General features: G+C 37.1%; 2 long non-coding RNA genes across 2 annotated transcripts; both read left to right on the forward strand.

Annotated features, from left to right (window-relative positions):
- The first annotated feature begins 1,452 nt into the window (after nt 1-1,452).
- Nucleotides 1,453-15,005, forward strand: LOC128643087 (uncharacterized). Its single transcript, XR_008399770.1, has 3 exons — nt 1,453-1,579; nt 9,044-9,150; nt 10,306-15,005. It is a non-coding gene; the product is annotated as an uncharacterized LOC128643087 (long non-coding RNA).
- Nucleotides 15,006-15,897: 892 nt separating this feature from the next.
- On the forward strand, nt 15,898-19,308 carry LOC128642733 (uncharacterized). Its single transcript, XR_008399698.1, has 2 exons — nt 15,898-16,896; nt 18,967-19,308. It is a non-coding gene; the product is annotated as an uncharacterized LOC128642733 (long non-coding RNA).
- The last annotated feature ends 5,512 nt before the right edge of the window (nt 19,309-24,820 follow it).

Genomic DNA, 24,820 nt, shown 5'->3' on the forward strand with positions numbered 1-24,820 from the left:
GTCTGTAGCTGCTTAGATGCCTGAGATACAGGCTTCTAAGCAGCATTCCCCCTTTCAATAAAGTTGCGCAGTGACGTCATCACGTCATTGCGCATGATGTCACCACGTAAAACGTGAAGCCCCGGCGATGCCTGTCACTATACAGGCCCGATCGCCGGATGAGTGGGTGGGAGCCCCCAGATCTCCCTCAAGGTGGGAGAGTGCTAGCGACGGGTAATTAAGGGATTATCTATCTTTTAAAACAACACAAATTCTGGTGTTGACTGTCCCTTTAACGATTCAGACAGATAATGCAATTTTAAGCAACATTCCAATTTACGTCTATGATTTAATTTGCTTTATTCTTTAGATATCCTTTGTTGAAGAAATAGCAGTACACATGGGTGAGCCAATCACACGAGGCATCTATGTGCAGTCACCAATCAGCAGCAACTAAGCCTATCTAGATATGCTTTTCAGCAAAGAATATCAAGAGAATGAAGCAAATTAGATAATAGTAGTAAATTAGAAAATTGTTTAAAATCGAATGCTCTTTCCAAATCATGAAAGAAAAAATGTAGGTTTCATTTCCCTTTAATGCTCGAGCGGGAGCGTTAAATAACTTGTAATCTGGCCCTTAATGTGTGAAATTCAAGATAACAGAAAAAAGCCCTTTCATGGTCAATCAGAAATATTTAGAAATGCAGAGCTGGACTGGTAAATCAGACCGTCCCTAGAAAATGTTTGAAGACCGTACACTGTCCCTTTAAATTCTGGCAGCACATACTGCCTCACTCACTGGAACACAATAATGAGAATAACCAAGAACAAATGTTTTGCAACTAATTTGCTGAAATGCTATTAGAATATCACGTGCTCCATCCCTGCAATGCAATATATAAACAATAACAATAGGGGGAGTTCCTTACAGGTATCACTGACAGTTAGTTGCTCCCTATCACTTTTATCTCCTACCTTATAAATTACTATCTCCCTTCATACTCTTTTGGTCTCAGGCTTAGGCCCCTTTGTTATACCACCAGAACTAATAGCAAACCCTAGTATGGCAAGAATTCAGTCAGAGCAAGCAAATAGCTTACACAGCTACCATTCAAGAGCTAAAAACTACTACTCCTTCTGAAATTATTCTTTTTTCTTATAACTAAATTTTCTCTCTTTTCCTACCCTTACCCTATGTGACACTTTCTACCCCTCACATCTTTTTCCAATCTTGAGTTTTCTCTGATTTTAATTTTGAACTTCTTCATAGTACATCAATTTATTGTATAAATCAGTTTTCTTTTAATGCCTTCACATAGTTTTTTCTCATTACATGTATCCCTATATTGATTGTTCAAACTAACTTGAGGCAGCAAAGAGGCCTATCTCTAAATATAAACATAAAGCTTCATTATTATCACCATTGTAATGTCAGCCTAACATGCTGCAGCATAGTATGTACACCTGTTTCTAGGCAACAGGAAGCTTCATCAATGTGATGTCATAGATTGCTGATGATGCTGTGGCTGTCAAATCTTCTCCGTCAGACAAACCAAAGCAGTGCAGGTGCAAGCAGCACAATGATTCTATCAGCAAATAGGTGAGGAAAAAAATACCTATGATTTATATTAACAAGAACTCAACTAACTACTGAATATCTTTTCAGGCTTGTACATTATTCAGGAGATAAACACATTTCTCCAAAGCCAATACAGAATTGTATTTTTACATAGAGGTACAGAAAGCTTATGTGATGTATGTCAGTTAGGATCATAACAATGGTATGTTGATATTTCTCTTGTTAAGTGTAGTCAGTCCACGGGTCATCCATTACTTATGGGATTATATCTCCTTCCCAACAGGAATTTGCAAGAGGATCACCCAAGCAGAGCTGCCACATAGCTCCTCCCCTCACATGTCATACCCAGTCATTCTCTTGCAACTCAACTAGATAGGTCGTTGTGAGAGGTCTGTGGTGTTTTTTAAACTTAGTTTATTTCTTCAATCAAAAGTTTGTTATTTTAAATGGCACCGGAGTGTGCTGTTTGTTCTCAGGCAGTATTGGAAGAAGAATCTGCCTGCGTTTTCTATGATCTTAGCAGAAGTAACTAAGATCCACTGGCTGTTCTCATCTGAGGAGTGAGGTAACTTCAGAAAGGGGAATAGCATGCGGGGCCCCCCTGCAAACGAGGTATGTGCAGTAAATTATTTTTCTAAGGAATGGAATTGACTAGAAAATACTGCTGATACCAATGTAATGTAAGTACAGCCTTAAATGCAGTGGTAGCGACTGGTATTAGGCTGATGAGTGTGTGTGCACTGAAGTAATTTTCTAGGGAATGGAATTTGACTAAGAAAATACTGTTAATACTGAAGTAATGTATGAGCCTTAACTGCAGTAAAAGCGACTGGTAGCAGGCTTATTAATAACACTTCATAACCTTTAAAATGTATGTTCAAAACGTTTACTGGCATGTTAATCGTTTTTTGTGAGGTACTTGGTGATAAAACTTATTGGGGCATGATTTTTACCACATGGCTAACGTTTATTTCTGCATAGAAACAGTTAACTGAGGTTTCCCTCTGTTGTAATATGAGTGGGAGGGGCCTATTTTAGCGCTTTTTTTGCGCAGTAAAAATTCAGTCACAGTCTTCCTACTTCATCCTCCATGATCCAGGACGTCTCTAGAGAGCTCAGGGGTCTTCAAAATTCATTTTGAGGGAGGTAATCAGTCACAGCAGACCTGTGACAGTGTGTTTGACTGTGATAAAAACGTTATTTGTTAAATTGATTATCCGTTTTTGGGTATTAAGGGGTTAATCATCCATTTGCTGGTGGGTGCAATCCTTTGCTAACTTAATACATTTACTGTGAAAATTTGGTTGCTATAACTATTTTGGTTCATTGTTATTTCAACTGTGACAGCTTTTTGTGCTTCTTAAAGGCGCCATAGCGTTTTTTATATTGCTTGTAAATTTATTTGAAAGTATTTTCCAAGCTTGCTAGTCTCATTGCTAGTCTGTTTAAACATGTCTGACACAGATGAATCTGTTTGTTCACTATGTTTGAAGGCCAATGTGGAGCCCCATAGAAATATGAGTACTAAATGCATCGATGTCACTTTAAATAAAAGTCAATCTTTACATGTAAAGAAATTATCACCAGACAACGAGGGGGAAGTTATGCCGACTAACTCTCCTCACGTGTCAGTACCTTCGCCTCCCGCTCAGGAGGTGCGTGATATTGTGGCGCCAAGTACATCAGAGAGGCCCATACAAATCACTTTGCAAGACATGGCTACTGTTATGACAGAAGTTTTATCTAAATTGCCAGAATTAAGAGGCAAGCGCGATAGCTCTGGGTTAAGGACAGAGCGCGCTGATGATGTGAGAGCCATGTCCGATACTGCGTCACAATTTGCAGAACATGAGGACGGAGAGCTTCATTCTGTGGGTGACGGATCTGATCCAGGGAGACTGGATTCAGAGATTTCTAATTTTAAATTTAAGCTTGAGAACCTCCGCGTATTGCTAGGGGAGGTATTAGCGGCTCTGAATGATTGTAACACGGTTGCAATTCCAGAGAAATTATGTAGGCTGGATAGATACTATGCGGTACCGGTGTGTACTGACGTTTTTCCTATACCTAAAAGGCTTACAGAGATTATTAGCAAGGAGTGGGATAGACCCGGTGTGCCCTTTTCCCCTCCTCCTATATTTAGGAAAATGTTTCCAATAGACGCCACCACACGAGACTTATGGCAGACGGTCCCTAAGGTGGAGGGAGCAGTTTCTACTTTGGCTAAGCGTACCACTATCCCGGTGGAGGATAGTTGTGCTTTTTCAGATCCAATGGATAAAAAAATAGAAGGTTACCTTAAGAAAATGTTTGTTCAACAAGGTTTTATCTTACAGCCCCTTGCATGCATTGCGCCTGTCACTGCTGCTGCGGAATTCTGGTTTGAGTCTCTGGAAGAGGCCATTCGCACAGCTCCATTGGATGAGATCATGAACAAGCTTAAAGCACTTAAGCTAGCTAACGCATTTGTTTCTGATGCTGTTGTACATTTAACCAAACTAACGGCTAAGAACTCTGGATTCACCATCCAAGCGCGCAGAGCGCTATGGCTCAAATCCTGGTCAGCTGACGTGACTTCTAAATCTAAATTGCTTAATATTCCTTTCAAAGGGCAGACCTTATTCGGGCCCGGCTTGAAAGAAATTATTGCTGACATTACTGGAGGTAAGGGTCATACTCTTCCTCAGGACAAGGCCAAATCAAAGGCCAAACAGTCAAATTTTCGTGCCTTTCGTAACTTCAAGGCAGGAGCAGCATCAACTTCCTCCGCTCCAAAACAGGAAGGAACTGTTGCTCGTTACAGACAGGGCTGGAAAGCTAACCAGTCCTGGAACAAGGGCAAGCAGGACAGAAAACCTGCTTCTGCCCCTAAGACAGCATGAAGAGAGGGCCCCCTATCCGGAAACGGATCTAGTGGGGGGCAGACTATCTCTCTTCGCCCAGGCTTGGGCAAGAGATGTCCAGGATCCCTGGGCGTTGGAGATCATATCTCAGGGATACCTTCTGGACTTCAAAGCTTCTCCTCCACAAGGGAGATTTCATCTTTCAAGGTTATCAGCAAACCAAATAAAGAAAGAGGCGTTTCTACGCTGTGTACAAGACCTCTTATTAATGGGGGTGATCCGCCCAGTTCCGCGGACGGAACAAGGGCAAGGATTTTACTCAAATCTGTTTGTGGTCCCCAAGAAAAAGGGGACCTTCAGACCAATCTTGGACCTAAAAATCTTAAAGAAATTCCTAAGAGTTCCATCATTCAAAATGGAAACTATTCGAACCATCTTACCCATGATCCAAGAGGGTCAATACATGACCACAGTGGACTTAAAGGATGCCTACCTTCACATACCGATTCACAAAGATCATTATCGGTACCTAAGATATGGCTTTCTAGACAGGCATTACCAGTTTGTAGCTCTACGGCCCCGAGAATTTTTACAAAGGTTCTGGGCTCTCTTCTGGCGGTACTAAGACCACAAGGCATAGCGGTGGCTCCGTACCTAGACGACATTCTGATACAAGCGTTAAGTTTTCAAATTGCCAAGTCTCATACAGAGATAGTTCTGGCATTTCTGAGGTCGCATGGGTGGAAGGTGAACGTGGAAAAGAGTTCTCTATTACCACTCACAAGGGTTCCCTTCCTAGGGACTCTTATAGATTCTATAGAGATGAAAATTTACCTGACGGAGTCCAGGTTATTAAAGCTTCAAAATACTTGCCGTGCCCTTCATTCCATTCCACACCCGTCAGTAGCTCAGTGCATGGAAGTAATCGGCTTAATGGTAGCGGCAATGGACATAGTACCATTTGCGCGCCTGCATCTCAGACCGCTGCAATTGTGCATGCTAAGTCAGTGGAATGGGGATTACTCAGATTTGTCCCCTCTACTAAATCTGGATCAAGAGACCAGAGATTCTCTTCTATGGTGGCTTTCTCGGCCCCATCTGTCCAAGGGGATGACCTTTCGCAGGCCAGATTGGACGATTGTAACAACAGACGCCAGCCTTCTAGGTTGGGACGCAGTCTGGAATTCCCTGAAGGCTCAGGGATCATGGACTCAGGAGGAGAAACTCCTCCCAATAAATATTCTGGAGTTAAGAGCAATATTCAATGCTCTTCTAGCTTGGCCTCAGTTAGCAACTCTGAGGTTCATCAGATTTCAGTCGGACAACATCACGACTGTGGCTTACATCAACCATCAAGGGGGAACCAGGAGTTCCCTAGCGATGTTGGAAGTCTCAAAGATAATTCGCTGGGCAGAGTCTCACTCTTGCCACCTGTCAGCGATCTACATCCCAGGCGTGGAGAACTGGGAGGCGGATTTTATAAGTCGCCAGACTTTTCATCCGGGGGAGTGGGAACTTCATCCGGAGGTCTTCGCTCAACTGATTCATCGTTGGGGCAAACCAGATCTGGATCTCATGGCGTCTCGCCAGAACGCCAAGCTTCCTTGTTACGGATCCAGGTCCAGGGACCCGGGAGCGGTGCTGATAGATGCTCTGACAGCCCCTTGGGTCTTCAACATGGCTTATGTGTTTCCACCATTTCCGATGCTGCCTCGACTGATTGCCAAGATCAAACAGGAGAGAGCATCAGTGATTTTGATAGCGCCTGCGTGTACACGCAGGACCTGGTATGCAGACCTAGTGGACATGTCGTCCTGTCCACCATGGTCTCTGCCTCTGAGGCAGGACCTTCTAATTCAGGGTCCTTTCAACCATCCAAATCTAATTTCTCTGAGGCTGACTGCATGGAGATTGAACGCTTGATTCTATCAAAGCGTGGCTTCTCGGAGTCGGTTATTGATACCTTAATACAGGCTCGGAAACCTGTTACCAGAAAAATTTACCATAAGATATGGCGTAAATATTTATATTGGTGCGAATCCAAGAGTTACTCATGGAGTAAGGTTAGGATTCCTAGGATATTGTCTTTTCTATAAGAGGGTTTAGAAAAGGGCTTATCTGCTAGTTCGTTAAAGGGACAGATTTCTGCTCTGTCTATTCTTCTACACAAACGTCTGGCAGAAGTTCCAGACGTTCAGGATTTTTGTCAGGCTTTGGCTAGGATTAAGCCTGTGTTTAAGACTGTTGCTCCGCCGTGGAGCTTAAACTTAGTTCTTAACGTTCTGCAAGGTGTCCCATTTGAACCCCTTCATTCCATTGATATCAAGCTGTTATCTTGGAAAGTTCTGTTTTTGATGGCTATTTCCTCGGCTCGAAGAGTCTCTGAGTTATCTGCCTTACATTGTGATTCTCCTTATCTGATTTTTCATTCAGACAAGGTAGTTCTGCGTACTAAACCTGGGTTCTTACCTAAGGTAGTTTCTAACAGGAATATCAATCAAGAGATTGTTGTTCCATCATTGTGTCCTAACCCTTCTTCAAAGAAGGAACGACTTTTGCATAATCTGGACGTAGTCCGTGCCCTGAAGTTCTATTTGCAGGCAACTAAACATTTTCGTCAAACTTCTTCCCTGTTTGTCATTTACTCTGGACAGAGGAGAGGTCAAAAGGCTTCGGCTACCTCTCTCTCCTTTTGGCTTCGTAGCATAATACGTTTAGCCTATGAGACTGCTGGACAGCAGCCTCCTGAAAGAATTACAGCTCATTCCACTAGAGCTGTGGCTTCCACCTGGGCCTTTAATAATGAGGCCTCTGTTGAACAGATTTGCAAGGCTGCAACTTGGTCTTCACTTCACACTTTTTCGAAATTTTACAAATTTGACACTTTTGCTTCTTCGGAGGCTATTTTTGGGAGAAAGGTTCTTCAGGCAGTGGTTCCTTCCGTTTAAAGTTCCTGCCTTGTCCCTCCCATCATCCGTGTACTTTAGCTTTGGTATTGGTATCCCATAAGTAATGGATGACCCGTGGACTGACTACACTTAACAAGAGAAAACATAATTTATGCTTACCTGATAAATGTATTTCTCTTGTAGTGTAGTCAGTCCACGGCCCGCCCTGTCTTTAAGGCAGATCTAAATTTTAATTAAAACTCCAGTCACCACTGCACCCTATGGTTTCTCCTTTCTCGTCTTGTTTCGGTCGAATGACTGGATATGACATGTGAGGGGAGGAGCTATGTGGCAGCTCTGCTTGGGTGATCCTCTTGCAACTTCCTGTTGGGAAGGAGATATAATCCCATAAGTAATGGATGACCCGTGGACTGACTACACTACAAGAGAAATAAATTTATCAGGTAAGCATAAATTATGTTTTTCAATTTTGTTGTACAGTGACAGTGCAGCATTAATAACAAAGCATCAATATATTATTGCTTTTTTCTGACTTGATGTGTAAGTCTTCCAATATCTAATGCTGTTTATCAAGTCATTGCATTAGTTAGCAGCCCAGATAGAGAACTTGTACAAGTACAATTTGATATCCCTACTTAAACCATTAACTGAGCTGGAAGGGCATTTTTGCATTTTGTCATTAAATATAGGAATCACTCAAACAAATGCAAAATGTACATATTATCCATTAGGGATACAGTTTTAACCATATCATATTCTAATTTCTCAGCCATCATTACACATGGATAGGATTTTTTTCAGTGTGAAATATAGAGTTCACTACAGGTGCAAATCCAGATCTTTGTGTGTTAACACTAATATATCCAGCACTGAAAATAGCTGAATGCTGCTACTCTCTGCCATATTTGGGATTCATTTGACAAAAGAATATCCAAATAAAGAATTTTGCACATACCTAGTTTTAAAGGCATATGCTATTGTTTACTTAAAGGGACAGTCTAGTCAAAATCAAACTTTCATGATTCAGATACGGCATGCAATTTTAAACAACTTTCCAATTGACTTTTATCAGAAATTTTCTTTGTTCCCTTGGTTGTATTTTTGAAAAGCTAAACCTAGGTAGGCTCAAACTGATTTCTAAACCGTTGAAAACACCTCTTAGCTCAGAGCATTTTTAAATTTTTCCACAGTTAGACAGTACTAGTTCATGTGTGTCATATAGATAACATTGTGCTCACTCCCGTGGAGTTATTTAGTAGTCTGCACTGATTGGCTAAACTGCATGTCTGTCAAAAGCACTGAGATAAGGGGGCAGTCTGCAGAGGCTTAGATATAAGGTAATCACAGAGGTAAAACATATATTAATATAACTGTGTTGGTTATGCAAACCTGGGGAATGGATAATAAAGAGATGAACTATCTTTATAAACAATAAAAATTCTGGTGTAGACTGTCCCTTTAAGTACATGCAAAACAACCTCTCATGTAAGAGAATCATCTACACATTTAAATAAAGACTATCATATTGCCTTATATATTGTGAGGGGCAAATCAAAATTTTCTATATATTTGTTTTCCATAGATTTATTGTACATTTCTTTCTTTACACTTGCTTTTTTAGTTTCTTCGTATTTTCCTTTTCATATTTCAATTTCTCCCTCTTTTGATTATTCAACCTAATTTTATGAAGCAAACCTAACTTGTTGCATCAAAATAAGTAAACTTGTCTCTAGGCAACAGAAAACTTCACCAGTGTGATGTCATAGATTGCAGATCATGCTGTAATTGTCATATCTCTTCTCCTGCTACAGCTTGTGGGACACAGAAAACTCTAAAGCAGGTGAAGTACAAGGTATTTCTTAACAAAGTGTAGCATTAATATAAAGGGATGTGAGATTTGTTTGCTTAGTGAAATGTTAATTAATCAACACCAAGGCACGTGCAGATACTCACACCCATTTTATATATAAAACATATAATGACACCATATGGGGATATATGTCTCTTTAAGCATCTGATATCCCTTTTCTTCTATTTCTATATCTTTCCATCATTATTTCTTCCTTTTAACTGCAAATCACTTTCTACTTATTTAACATGTTGCCATATGATTCCATTCACACTCTCTGACAAGCCTTGTATCCTATTTCTACTATGTCAGATGTTTCTTACACAAATATCCCCACCATCTAATCAATAAAAAGCAAACTCTTAGGAATTTTGTTTTTCTTACTCTGAGATACATTAAAGCATTTCTTGTTTAAAGCAGAGATTGTTGGCACAACTTTTATTAAAGGGACAGTATTCACCAATTTTCATATAACTGCGGGTAATAGACACTACTAAAAATAATAATATGCACAGATACTGATCTAAAAATCCAGTGTAAAACCTTTTAAAAACTTACTTAGAAGCTGCAAGTTTAGCATTGTTGATGAAGTTAGGCTTGGACACCCAGTAAAAGGGGCTGGAAAACCAGGAAGAGCCGACACTTCCTCCTCCCTCCTTACCTGCATATGAAAAGACAGATTAGACAAACAGGAGCCAACAGTAGTCTGTAAACAAGTATATACATCTGATACTTTGGGACTTGTTTAGGAGTCTGAAAATCAGCACAATGTTATTAAAAAATAAGCAAAACTATACATTGTTACAAAAACACTACCAGATGGGCTTTATAAATGGGTCATCTACAAAACATTTATGCAAAGAAAAATCTAATGTACAATGTCCCTTTAACTCAAGCAAATTTAGACCACATACTGCTTCAGTCATGTTTGTTTGACAAAATGCTTTGGTTGGTTGGTCGTACGATTGGTAGGTAAGTCGATCGGTAGGAAGGTAGACCGGTAGGTCGATTGGTAGGTAGTTAGATTGGTAGGTAGAGCAGTAGGTAGATCGAAAGGTAGCTAGGTGGATCGAAAGTTAGATAGGTAGTCCGATAGGTAGTGATAGCTAATCTAATCAAGTTTTCTATTCTTATCATGACAAGCAGGACATGTAAAGTGGGAATCTAGGAGGAACAAAGATTTCTGATCGAGGCATTCTTACAAGTAATGTATAAAGGTAAGGTAAGAAGAAAGGCTTCATTACCAAATACAGATAAAAGGTATGTTCATACATTTCACTGTTATGCCTTTATGTTAGTGTTTATTCCTATTACTAGATTTACTCAAATTATGTGTGAAATAGTTAGATATTATAGAAACGTCTTAAAAATGGCAGTTTGGAAAAATGTAAAAGTAGTACTGTTACCACCGTTGCACTGTTTAATATTATACAATCTAAAATGCTCACAATAAAAAGTAGGATTCACTGGAGGGACAAAAAGCACCATGAAACCAATTATTAAACTTCGGACAGACAGGATTCGCTATTGCAAATCCTGTACACAAGACATCTCTGTGAGCAGACAGCATATGCTGTCCCTATTTAACATTGTTTAAACTTTGCAACAGCAATGCTTGTGTAATGACGCCCCATTCTCGTTGGCAGCCAATCGGCTGCTAGCAGGGGCTGTCAAGCATCCCTATGGGATTGGATCAGGATTATTTTAATTCACCACCTTTTAGGTGGCAGATAGGTTAAGTAGCAGCAGTCTTAAGACTGCTGCTACTTAACTATCATTTCAGGCAAGTCTGAAACGATGGGCCTCTGAAGCAGCAATCATTGTTTGGTAAATGAGTAGGCATGGTTAGGCTATCATATCAGACGGAAAGAGGTTGGCAAATTATTATTTGTAGCAGGAACATCTGATCATAGTAAATATGTATATATATATAAATATATAGCATTTGAATGATGGGATTCTATAGAATAACTATTCAAAATGAAACTTAAAATGTAGTAAAAATCTGAAAAGAAAAGCATAATGCAATATGTAATTCCTAACTTAGATGTGTCTGCAGACTTGGAGCTTGACTACCCTACGTTTCTCCTACATGACCCGTTGAGCATTTTTTTTGACTTTTTTACAAATTTTTGCAGTGGAGCTCAGTCTGTTTCCTATCCTGTACTGGAATTCCATGTTTTTTTCTAGAGATCATTTTACATATAGAAGACGTATACAGTGTTGTGAGAAAACAATAACTGTAAATGTGAAATCTGACAACTGCTTAAGCCAGATTTGCTTAATAAATCCTAACGGTCAAGGGGTAATAGATGGCACCTATTACATGAGGGCAAAGCTCAATTAATTAGCCTATTGTTCACATAAATAACTGTTATTTAAGCTGTTACAGATTTAATATATTTTATCCATTTTTACTGTGTTCAAAACTTCAATCCTCAAGCTTACATCATCCTAGCCATTATGGTGTGCCCAGTGGCGTTCTGTTTTTAACAGATAAAAATATTATATATGAAATTCTAATCTACAGGTAACAATAATGGGGCATATTTATCAAGCTCTGTATGGAGCTTGAGGCCCCTTGTTTCCGATAAGCCTTCAGGCTCGCCGGAAACAGAAGTTATCAAGAAGTTATGAAGCAGCGGTCGAAAGACCGCTGCTCCATAACTTGCCCGTCTGCTCTGAGGCGTACATCGAATTTGATCGGGTTGATTGACACTCCCTGCTAGCAGCTGATTGGCTGCAAATCTGCAGGGGGCAGCATTGCATTAGCAGTTCACCAGTACTTTTTGTTAGCCATCTTACATTTTTATGATTAAATTCATTGAACATCTCTGTGAAATATTTAAATATTACTGAGATTTTTTTAAAATAAAAAAAGCAGTTTAGATAAACTAAAAGTCACATTTTCGTCACAGTTACACTAATTGTATAAGATGTGAATGCTCACAATAAAAAAAAAGTAGATTCCACCAGAGATTAGAGAGCATCATAAAAACCAATCTCATATAAAGTAGTCATAATTATGCAATAATATGAGATGGAAAGGGATTTGCAAATTATTATTAGTAGCAGAAACATTTTGATCATTGTAAATATGAATAGATATATAGCATTTGAATGATAGGATTTTATGGAATAATTATTCAAAATTAAATAACAAATGTATTAAAAATCTGAAAAGAAAAGCATAATGCAATATGTAATTCCTAACTTAGATGTGTCTGCAGACTTGGAGCTTGACTACCCTACGTTTCTCCTACATGACCCGTTGAGCATTTTTTTACTTTTTACATTTTTTGCAGTGGAGCTCAGTCTGTTGCATTTCATGTACTGGAATTCCATGTTTGTTTTTTTCTAGAGATGATTTTTTTTTGTGTTGTGAGATAAAACAAACTGTAATTTGAAAGCTGATAACTGCTTAAGCAGCCAGATTTGCTGAATCAACTCTAACAGTTAAGGGTTTATAGACGCACCTATTACAAGGGGAAAAGTCTCATTAAATAAGCTTATTGTCCATATACAGAATTGTTCATTAACTTGTTTCAAATTTTATATATTTTATTCATTTTTATTGTGATCAAAAATGTAATTCTTAGCCTTTCATCACCCTAGCGATTATGGTGTGACTAGTGGCATACCATTTTAACAGAAAAAAATGAATTACAGGTATATGAAATTCTAATCTACATGTAACAATAATATGTTCAAAGTTTCCAATGTCATTTGATAAATCTAAATTTGAAACCATTTTATTTGTCTAACAATAATACCAAAATCTCGTTGCATCGATTGCTGAGCTTAATCAGGCCTTTCAGTGTTAATGTTAGTTTACAACTCCTTACAAATGTAATAATGCTCACCTATTGAAATATAGTTTAAATACACTCAATAACATTTATTTATAAGAATTATGATTTTTATGTTTTTTGCTTTTTTCTAATATACATTCAATACAATGCAACTGTTTTAAAGATGTACTGTTGGAAATATTCTATCTTTTGTCCCGTTCTCCTTTCAATATAAACCTTTAACCAATGCAGCTCTTAGTGAATACAGGAGTAATATTTTATATCTATATGAATTATCTATCTCATGTCATATGTAGTACATACTCTTTCCAGAGTATAACATTCAGGTCATACAGTACTAAACTTGTGTGTGTACTTGTTATTTAGCAGTTCTAGGTTTGGCTTGCAAAGATATATTTAGGGTATTTTTCCAAAAAAACTAGAAAGTATATTGAATTTATTTTATTTCCTAACCTCACACTTCCCAGGGATGAGTATTTTATTTGTGTGAGTAATAAATATTGTAAACTAAGCAGATGTAATGAAAGTTACTGTAGATAAGTAAATAGAAAGCTAAATTATGCCTTGGGATGGATGTTTGAAACTTGACCATACCTCAATTAAAAACCACATAGACATTGGAAAGATAGTATAACGTTTCTAGGTTAAGCTTATTATTTTGTTGTGGGTTTTGTACTTGATATTGTTAGATAGAGAACATGCAAGTGATATGAATGTAGAATCTACAGATGAAAAATGGTAATGATTACGAAGTATTGTTTATCTTCCACATAGAGTAATTTGATTTCTTTATATTTAAAAATGAAATATGATATTGCTCTTTCAATTTTGGATTACATTTTTTTTTTATATATTGGAGCAACTCAGTTACGCAAGTGTGGAAACAAAGAAGAATGTTTGTATTTTGATATGCAACAATTGATTATTTTAGCTGGTCAAGTAACTTTTTGGGAGCCATCTTAAATTATTATTATTAGATTCATTGAATTTCTCTGTGGAATATTTCAATATTACAGAGGTGTCTTGAAAATTGCAGTTTGGAATAATTTAAAAGTTACAATTTTATCACAGCTGCTCTGATTTTATATTATAAATGCTAAGATAAAACAATTTAGATTCTACTGGAGAAACTAGAAAGCATCAAGAAAGTAGTTTCACATAAAGTAGTCATGATTAGGCAATTATAGATTTGCAAATTATTATCAGTAGCAGAAATAGTAAATATGTATATCATTATATATATATAAATGCTATACATAACATTTGAATGATGGGATTCTATGGAATAAATATTTAAAATTAAATTAAAAAATCTGAAAAGAAAGGCATAATGCAATATGTAATTCCTAACTTAGATGTGTCTGCAGACTTGGAGCTTGACTACCCTACGTTTCTCCTACATCACCCGTTGAGCATTTTTTTTTACTTTTTCAATTTTTTTGCAGTGAAGCTCAGTCTGTTTCCTATCCTGTACTGGAATTCCATGTTTTTTTCTAGAGATCATTTTACATATAGAAGACGTATGCAGTGTTGTGAGAAAAAACAACTGTAAATGTGAAATCTGGAAACTGCTTGAGCAGCCAGATTATCTGATTTAATTCTGTCAATTGAGGGCACCTATTGCTGGTGATTTTTTTTTTTAAAAATTGGTTCAAATGTAATATATTTTATCTTTTTTTTTTTACTGTGATCAAAACTTAAATTCTCAGCCATATATCATCCTAGCAACTATGATGTAACCAGTGGCATTCTATTTTTAACAGAAAAAAAATAATTATATGAATTTCTAATCTACATGTAACAATAATATGTTAAAAGTGCCTTATGTTATTTTACTTACTAATTTTTTTTGGCTAGAAATAATATTGAAATCACTTTGCACTGGTTTCTGAGCTTAATCAGACCTTTTAGTGTTAATGTTAGTTGTGCAGCTAAATGTAATAATGCCCTCCTAAAGATATTTTAAATACACTTAATAACATTTATTTATAAGAAATATGATTTTATCTTTTTGATTTTTATAATATAAATTCAATGCAGCTATTATAAATATGTACTTGTTGGAAATATTTATATATATATATATATATATATATATATATATATATATATATATATATATATATATATATATCTTAACTTTGTTCAGTTCTCCTTTCAGTAAACACCTTTAACCATGCAGTTCTCAGTGAATACAGGAGTAATATTTTATATTTCTATGTATCTATTCATGTCATATGTAGTATATAAACCATTGAAAGTATAACATATTGTATCATATAGTACAGAACTTGTGTGTGTCTATATCCTTGTTATTTGGCAGTACTAGGTTTGTCTTTCAAAGATATATTCTGGTTTTCTTTTTTTTCTGGAGAGCTTTAAAAGTAAGTTCAATAACGTGTATATCCTAACCTTAAAGTCACACTGTTAAACAGGGATGAGTATTATTATACAATGAAAGTTAGACCATAGAGAAGTAAGCAGAATAGTTGTATTATGTCTAGGAATTAATGCTTCAAACATGACATTACCTCACTAAAACCACATAGGTATCTGATTATATAACAGCTCTAAGTAAAGCTGTGGGTTTTGTGCTTGATTATGTTAGATGGAGAATATGAAAGTGATATGAATGTAGAATCTACAGATAAAGATGATTTAAAACTCTAAGATGTGAATGCTCACAAAATAAGTAAATTCTCCTGAAAAAGTCATAAATTACTCCTGGTTAGGCAATTATAGGAGATGGAAAGAGATCTACAATTTATTATCAGAAGCAGAAATATTTTGATCATAGTAAAAATGTATAAATATAAATATATATATATATATATATATACACACTATATATATATATATATATATATATATATATATATATATATATGAATTATAGGATTATATGGAATAAGTATTTAAAATTAAATTAAAAATGTAGTAAAAATCTGAAAAGAAAAGCATAATACAATATGTAATTCCTAACTTAGATGTGTCTGCAGACTTGGAGCTTGACTACCCTACGTTTCTCCTACATGACCCGTTGAGCATTTTTATTTTTATTAAATTTTAATTTTTGCAGTGGAGCTCAGTCTGTTACATATCCTGCACTGGAATTCCATGTTTTTTTCTAGAGATCATTTTACATATAGAAGACGTATACAGCGTTGTGACAAAAAATAACTGTAAATGTGAAATCTGACAACTGCTTGAGCAGCCAGATTATCTGAATTAACCCTGTCATTTGAGGGGTAATAGATGGCACCTAATGCAGGTAGAAAAAGCTCATTAATAACAGGATTGTCCATGTACAGATTTTTTCTTAAATTGTTTTAAATTTAATATATTTTATCATTTTTTACTGTGATCAAAACTTAAATGCTTAACCTTTTTGGGTTTATAAATTAAAAAAGCATGCAGATGAATTTCACTTCAAAGCTGCAATTTGCTGCCATTCTGCAGACGTATTCATGCCAGTGATTAGTTGCTATGCTCATATGCTACTTCTAAATGGCTTATGGCTGTGTTTAGATCAGGACATTAGATCAGGAAAAGAAAAAAGCAGATCACACAGTTCTGAGACACAATAGACTTTTTACAGTTGATAGATGCATTTGAATCCCCCTTAAGTTCCTGTCATTCCATATCAAAAAGTGATCTGAAAATATATCTCTGGGGCTGAATTGTTATTTATTATGATTATTTAAATGATATGTATATTTAGCAAACTCTGAAATGTTACAATATTATGTTCTTTTTTGTAGAAGAATGGTTTGTGCTTTCGTAGTTTTGCTTGTTGCTTTCTATTTTCACAGATTACCGGTCTCCTAAATGGAGTTGGACACAACTGAATCCTTCTACGGCAATTTGTATAACACCAAACATCATAACCGTGCACTGCAGACATCTTATGCCTCCCTTTGAGTTGGTAAGTGCTATATGTATCTGCTCATTGATATTGTGGGTGGTCTGTCTATAGATTATCCTATAGATTTATTATTTTATTGTAATAACTAATAAAAAACGCACCAAGCAGTGGCTTTTACCTAATAAAAGTAATTATAATTTGTATTATTAATAATTTTAAAATTATTTTTTTTATTGTATTTTTCTTTTAAACTTTATTTGTGCACTGTCCATTACTTCCTGTCACAACCCACAATGGGGCTGGATCTCTTGAGGTCATAAATATTATAGAGTAACATGAGCTGATTTACTATTTAGTGAATGCAAGAGACACAGGAAGTCAGTTTATTGCCCATCCTGTTTGTTGGATTATATCATATCTCTTTGTTGGTTTAAGTCATATGAGTTTACCTCTCTGATATCAGATACACTTAATATTTTTATCTGGATATCAAATTATTGGGAGGCATTAACTCCCTTATTAAAAACAAGACAGTTTTAAAAACTCTTTTGTCTACGTATAATGTTACATCTGCAATAAACCCATTTCATTCCTGTTAAAGTGAATGTCAATTTTGATGCTAAAGTGCCCGGTTTTTAAAAATTTGATTAAAAACAGGGGCACTTTAATTCATCAAAATTTACATTTCACTCCTGTTGTGAAAATACCTTTTAATCTTCACAGCAGCTCCAGCTTCCTCCGCCCGTCGCAAAGCCTCTTCCTGGGTCTAAAATGAGGAATCCGGCTTCCTCCAATCACGGTGTTAAATCAGACACTGATTCCCCCGGGGGGAAGCCATGATTGGAGGATGACCTATCCATCATTTCTGACATCAGAAATGGCTTGCAGCAACTGGAGGAAGCTGGAGCTGCTGTCAAGATTAAAAGGTAAGGTTTTTTTCATAGCACAAGTGAAATGTAAATTTTGATGAATTAAAGTGCCCCTGTTTTTAATCGAATTTTTAAAAACCGGGCACTTTAGCATCAAAATTGACATTCACTTTAAGCTTACAACAATAAATAACAGCTGAGTTTGTATATTTCCTCTCCCTATGATACACATGAGAGGCAGTCCTGTTGCAGGAAGTTGAACCACTTTCAACTAATCCCTGAGGTATGTACAGCAGGACATTTTATAACATACTTTTGGCCTTTTAAAACATGGAGTGATATAGACCTAATAGATTGGATCCTGGTTTCTGTAATACATTCTATACTAATTTCAAGTGAAGTCTTCAACATTATCTTAATGAACCAGTAGACAGATACAGTAGATCACCTTCTCTGATGAATTTACACAACTGCATAATCTCACTGTGATTACGGTATTTAGTGAATGCAATATAGGAATCTTTCTAGATAGTAGCACATATCACTGCTTGTACTATGACCAACTGCCAGTCAATCAAGCTATAAAATAATCCCATTAATTAAATAGCACCTTGTCATTTTTCATGAATGGTAGATTTGCCAATGCATTTAGCTAGGTTTTTCTGCTTAAAGGAATAGGAAAGTGAAAAATAAACTTTGCAGGATTCGGATAGAGCATGTCATTTTAGACACTTTTAAATTCAATTCTATTTTCAAATGTTCTTTTTCTCTTATTATCTCTTGTTGAAAAAGAATACGCACATATCCTACACTAGTGGTAGCTAACTGCTGATTGGTGCCTGCACACATTTGTCTCTTGTGATTGGCTAACTAGATGTGTTCAGCTAGCTGCCAGTAGTGCAGCGCTGTTCCTTCAGCAAAGCATAACAAGATAATGAAGAAAATCTGATAATAGAAGTAAATTGGAAAGTTGTTTAAAATTGTATGTTCTATCCAAATCATGAAAGAAAATGTTGGAGTTTTCTGTCCCTTTAAATAGCAGTATATTTAAAGTAATGTGTTGTTTCTCCAAAACTGTTGAGATTGCATATAAATTGTATTTTAGCAAAGGCATAATATTTAATTTAATTTCTTTTATTCACGCTAATTTTTTAGATCACAGAAAGCAGCATTTATGAAGACAGTATTTTCTGCTCTTACTTTTCATTTTCAGTTGTTAGTATTTTTCTTTTAATGTATATATATCTATTTCTTTTTTCAGAGTCTCCAAAATCATTATACAGGAGAAACAACAGGGCAACCATTGACCGAAAAAAGATAATAAGGACCAGACTTACCATAAAGATCAGCAATGCCAAAAGGGATCTAAAGAAAAACTGTTTCACATGATTTTTAGTTGTTGAAGTTTTATCTTTTCTATATAGTCTTTACAAACATGACAACGTATTGATTTATTTATATTTTGTAATCCTAATTATTCACTTTTAGAGTTAAACAACAGAATTCCATGAAGATACTTTGGGTGCATATATGTGGAATTGTTAATGTTGTTAAAATTGTTTAAATTTGATTTATAAAAATAAAGTATAAAAAATAGCTTGTATACCTTTTTGTCTGTTGAATACACATTAGAAAAATACAACTGATGCAATTCTATTTTTTATAATGCATAACATTACGTATATGACAATCTCAAGCGGCTAGATTTGGAGTTTGGCGGTAAAAGGGCTGTTAACGCTCCGCGGGTTTTTTTCTGGCCGCACCATAAATTTAACTCTGGTATCGAGAGTTCAAACAAATGCTGCGTTAGGCTCCAAAAAAGGAGCGTAGAGCATTTTTACCGCAAATACAACTCTCGATACCAGAGTTGCTTACGGACGCGGCCGGCCTCAAAAACGTGCTCGTGCACGATTCTCCCATAGGAAACAATGGGGCTGTTTGAGCTGAAAAAAAACCTAACACCTGCAAAAAAGCAGCGTTCAGCTCCTAACGCAGCCCCATTGTTTCCTATGGGAAAACACTTCCTACGTCTGCACCTAACACTCTAACATGTACCCCGAGTCTAAACACCCCTAGCCTTACACTTATTAACCCCTAATCTGCCGCCCCCGCTATCGCTGACCCCTGCATTACACTTTTAACCCCTAATCTGCCGCTCCGTAAACCGCCGCCACCTACGTTATCCCTATGTACCCCTAATCTGCTGCCCTAACATCGCCGACCCCTATGTTATATTTATTAACCCCTAATCTGCCCCCCACAACGTCGCCGACACCTACCTACACTTATTAACCCCTAATCTGCCGACCGGACCTGAGCGCTACTATAATAAAGTTATTAACCCCTAATCCGCCTCACTAACCCTATCATAAATAGTATTAACCCCTAATCTGCCCTCCCTAACATCGCCGACACCTACCTTCAATTATTAACCCCTAATCTGCCGACCGGAGCTCACCGCTATTCTAATAAATGTATTAACCCCTAAAGCTAAGTCTAACCCTAACACTAACACCCCCCTAAGTTAAATATAATTTTTATCTAACGAAATAAATTAACTCTTATTAAATAAATGATTCCTATTTAAAGCTAAATACTTACCTGTAAAATAAATCCTAATATAGCTACAATATAAATTACATTTATATTATAGCTATTTTAGGATTAATATTTATTTTACAGGTAACTTTGTATTTATTTTAACCAGGTACAATAGCTATTAAATAGTTAAGAACTATTTAATAGTTACCTAGTTAAAATAATTACAAATTTACCTGTAAAATAAATCCTAACCTAAGATATAATTAAACCTAACACTACCCTATCAATAAAATAATTAAATAAACTACCTACAATTACCTACAATTAACCTAACACTACACTATCAATAAATTAATTAAACACAATTGCTACAAATAAATACAATTAAATAAACTATCTAAAGTACAAAAAATAAAAAAGAACTAAGTTACAGAAAATAAAAAAATATTTACAAACATAAGAAAAATATTACAACAATTTTAAACTAATTACACCTACTCTAAGCCCCCTAATAAAATAACAAAGACCCCCAAAATAAAAAATTCCCTACCCTATTCTAAATTTAAAAAGTTACAAGCTCTTTTACCTTACCAGCCCTGACCAGGGCCCTTTGCGGGGCATGCCCCAAGAAGTTCAGCTCTTTTGCCTGTAAAAGAAAACATACAATACCCCCCCCCCCAACATTACAACCCACCACCCACATACCCCTAATCTAACCCAAACCCCCCTTAAATAAACCTAACACTAAGCCCCTGATGATCTTCCTACCTTGTCTTCACCATGCCAGGTTCACCGATCCGTCCTGGCTCCAAGATCTTCATCCAACCCAAGCGGGGGTTGGCGATCCATAATCCGGTGCTCCAAAGTCTTCCTCCTATCCGGCAAGAAGAGGACATCCGGACCGGCAAACATCTTCTCCAAGCGGCATCTTCTATGTTCTTCCATCCGATGACGACCGGCTCCATCTTGAAGACCTCCAGCGCGGATCCATCCTCTTCTTCCGACGACTAGACGACGAATGACGGTTCCTTTAAGGGACGTCATCCAAGATGGCGTCCCTCGAATTCCGATTGGCTGATAGGATTCTATCAGCCAATCGGAATTAAGGTAGGAATTTTCTGATTGGCTGATGGAATCAGCCAATCAGAATCAAGTTCAATCCGATTGGCTGATCCAATCAGCCAATCAGATTGAGCTCGCATTGTATTGGCTGATCGGAACAGCCAATAGAATGCGAGCTCAATCTGATTGGCTGATTGGATCAGCCAATCGGATTGAACTTGATTCTGATTGGCTGATTCCATCAGCCAATCAGAAAATTCCTACCTTAATTCCGATTGGCTGATAGAATCCTATCAGCCAATCGGAATTCGAGGGACGCCATCTTGGATGACGTCCCTTAAAGGAACCGTCATTCGTCGTCTAGTCGTCGGAAGAAGAGGATGGATCCGCGCTGGAGGTCTTCAAGATGGAGCCGGTCGTCATCGGATGGAAGAACATAGAAGATGCCGCTTGGAGAAGATGTTTGCCGGTCCGGATGTCCTCTTCTTGCTGGATAGGAGGAAGACTTTGGAGCACCGGATTATGGATCGCCAACCCCCGCTTGGGTTGGATGAAGATCTTGGAGCCAGGACGGATCGGTGAACCTGGCATGGTGAAGACAAGGTAGGAAGATCATCAGGGGCTTAGTGTTAGGTTTATTTAAGGGGGGTTTGGGTTAGATTAGGGGTATGTGGGTGGTGGGTTGTAATGTTGGGGGGGGGGTATTGTATGTTTTCTTTTACAGGCAAAAGAGCTGAACTTCTTGGGGCATGCCCCGCAAAGGGCCCTGTTCAGGGCTGGTAAGGTAAAAGAGCTTGTAACTTTTTAAATTTAGAATAGGGTAGGGATTTTTTTATTTTGGGGGTCTTTGTTATTTTATTAGGGGGCTTAGAGTAGGTGTAATTAGTTTAAAATTGTTGTAATATTTTTCTTATGTTTGTAAATATTTTTTTATTTTCTGTAACTTAGTTCTTTTTTATTTTTTGTACTTTAGATAGTTTATTTAATTGTATTTATTTGTAGCAATTGTGTTTAATTAATTTATTGATAGTGTAGTGTTAGGTTAATTGTAGGTAATTGTAGGTAGTTTATTTAATTATTTTATTGATAGGGTAGTGTTAGGTTTAATTATATCTTAGGTTAGGATTTATTTTACAGGTAAATTTGTAATTATTTTAACTAGGTAACTATTAAATAGTTCTTAACTATTTAATAGCTATTGTACCTGGTTAAAATAAATACAAAGTTACCTGTAAAATAAATATTAATCCTAAAATAGCTATAATATAAATGTAATTTATATTGTAGCTATATTAGGATTTATTTTACAGGTAAGTATTTAGCTTTAAATAGGAATCATTTATTTAATAAGAGTTAATTTATTTCGTTAGATAAAAATTATATTTAACTTAGGGGGGTGTTAGTGTTAGACTTAGCTTTAGGGGTTAATCCATTTATTAGAATAGCGGTGAGCTCCGGTCGGCAGATTAGGGGTTAATAATTGAAGGTAGGTGTCGGCGATGTTAGGGAGGGCAGATTAGGGGTTAATACTATTTATGATAGGGTTAGTGAGGCGGATTAGGGGTTAATAACTTTATTATAGTAGCGCTCAGGTCCGCTCGGCAGATTAGGGGTTAATAAGTGTAGGTAGGTGTCGGCGACGTTGTGGGGGGCAGATTAGGGGTTAATAAATATAACATAGGGGTCGGCGATGTTAGGGGCAGAAGATTAGGGGTACATAGGGATAACGTAGGTGGCGGCGATTTGCGGTCGGAAGATTAGGGGTTAATTATTTTAAGTAGCTTGCGGCGACGTTGTGTGGGGCAAGTTAGGGGTTAATAAATATAATATAGGGGTCGGCGGGGTTAGGGGCAGCAGATTAGGGGTACATAAGTATAACGTAGGTGGCGGTCGGCAGATTAGGGGTTAAAAATTTTAATCGAGTGGCGGCGATGTGGGGGGACCTCGGTTTAGGGGTACATAGGTAGTTTATGGGTGTTAGTGTAGTTTAGGGTACAGTAGTTAAGAGCTTTATGAACCGGCGTTAGCCAGAAAGCTCTTAACTCCTGCTTTTTTCAGGCGGCTGGAATCTTGTCGTTAGAGCTCTAACGCTCACTGCAGAAACGACTCTAAATACCAGCGTTAGAAAGATCCCATTGAAAAGATAGGCTACGCAAATGGCGTAGGGGGATCTGCGGTATGGAAAAGTCGCGGCTGTAAAGTGAGCGTTAGACCCTTTAATCACTGACTCCAAATACCAGCGGGCGGCCAAAACCAGCGTTAGGAGCCTCTAACGCTGGTTTTGACGGCTACCGCCGAACTCTAAATCTAGGCCAAGGTGTTTACTATCCATTTAACAAGTGCTTCAGTGGGAACCTTCTAATGATATTAGCATGACACACTTTGAAATAGGCAAAATGCATATAATATTCAGTTATAATAAACCACTTTAAGTTATTTTTTCCAGTTTTTTAGTCATAGCCCTCTTTATCAAAAATGACAGAAAGGTGTAGGATTCTTATTGTTTGTCGTCATATGTAGTGCCTAAACTCACAAGAGTGCAGTTCAGATGCAAGGTGCAATCTCCCTTATAAATGACAATCAGCACATATGGCTAGAGAACAAGTGTAGCACTAAAATAACATAATTTATGGAAGAACTTACCTGATAAATTCATTTATTTCATAGTGGCAAGAGTCCATGAGCTAGTGACATAGGGGATATACATTCCTACCAGGAGGGGGCAAAGTTTCCCAAACCTCAAAATGCCTATAAATACACCTCCCATCTCACTCATACCTTAGTTTAACGTGTAGCCAAGAAGTGAGGTGTAAAAGGAGTAAAAAGCATACAAAAAGAGGAACTGGAAAAAATAAAGTGCTTTATACAAAAAATCATAACCACAAAAAATAGGATGGGTCTCATGGACTCTTGCCAATATGAAAGAAATTAATTTATCAGATAAGTTCTTACATAAAACATAATTTATGCTTACCTGATAAATTCCTTTCTTCTGTTGTGTGATCAGTCCACGGGTCATCATTACTTCTGGGATATAACTCCTCCCCAACAGGAAATGCAAGAGGATTCACCCAGCAGAGCTGCATATAGCTCCTCCCCTCTACGTCAGTCCCAGTCATTCGACCAAGAATCAACGAGAAAGGAGTAACCAAGGGTGAAGTGGTGACTGGAGTATAAATTAAAAGATATTTACCTGCCTTAAAACAGGGCGGGCCGTGGACTGATCACACAACAGAAGAAAGGAATTTATCAGGTAAGCATAAATTATGTTTTCTTCTGTTATGTGTGATCAGTCCACGGGTCATCATTACTTCTGGGATACCAATACCAAAGCAAAAGTACACGGATGACGGGAGGGATAGGCAGGCTCATTATACAGAAGGAACCACTGCCTGAAGAACCTTTCTCCCAAAAATAGCCTCCGAAGAAGCAAAGGTGTCAAATTTGTAAAATTTGGAAAAAGTATGAAGCGAAGACCAAGTTGCAGCCTTGCAAATCTGTTCAACAGAGGC

This window comes from Bombina bombina, chromosome 12 (assembly GCF_027579735.1).
Source record: "Bombina bombina isolate aBomBom1 chromosome 12, aBomBom1.pri, whole genome shotgun sequence".
Classification (NCBI taxonomy): Eukaryota; Metazoa; Chordata; class Amphibia; order Anura; family Bombinatoridae; genus Bombina; species Bombina bombina.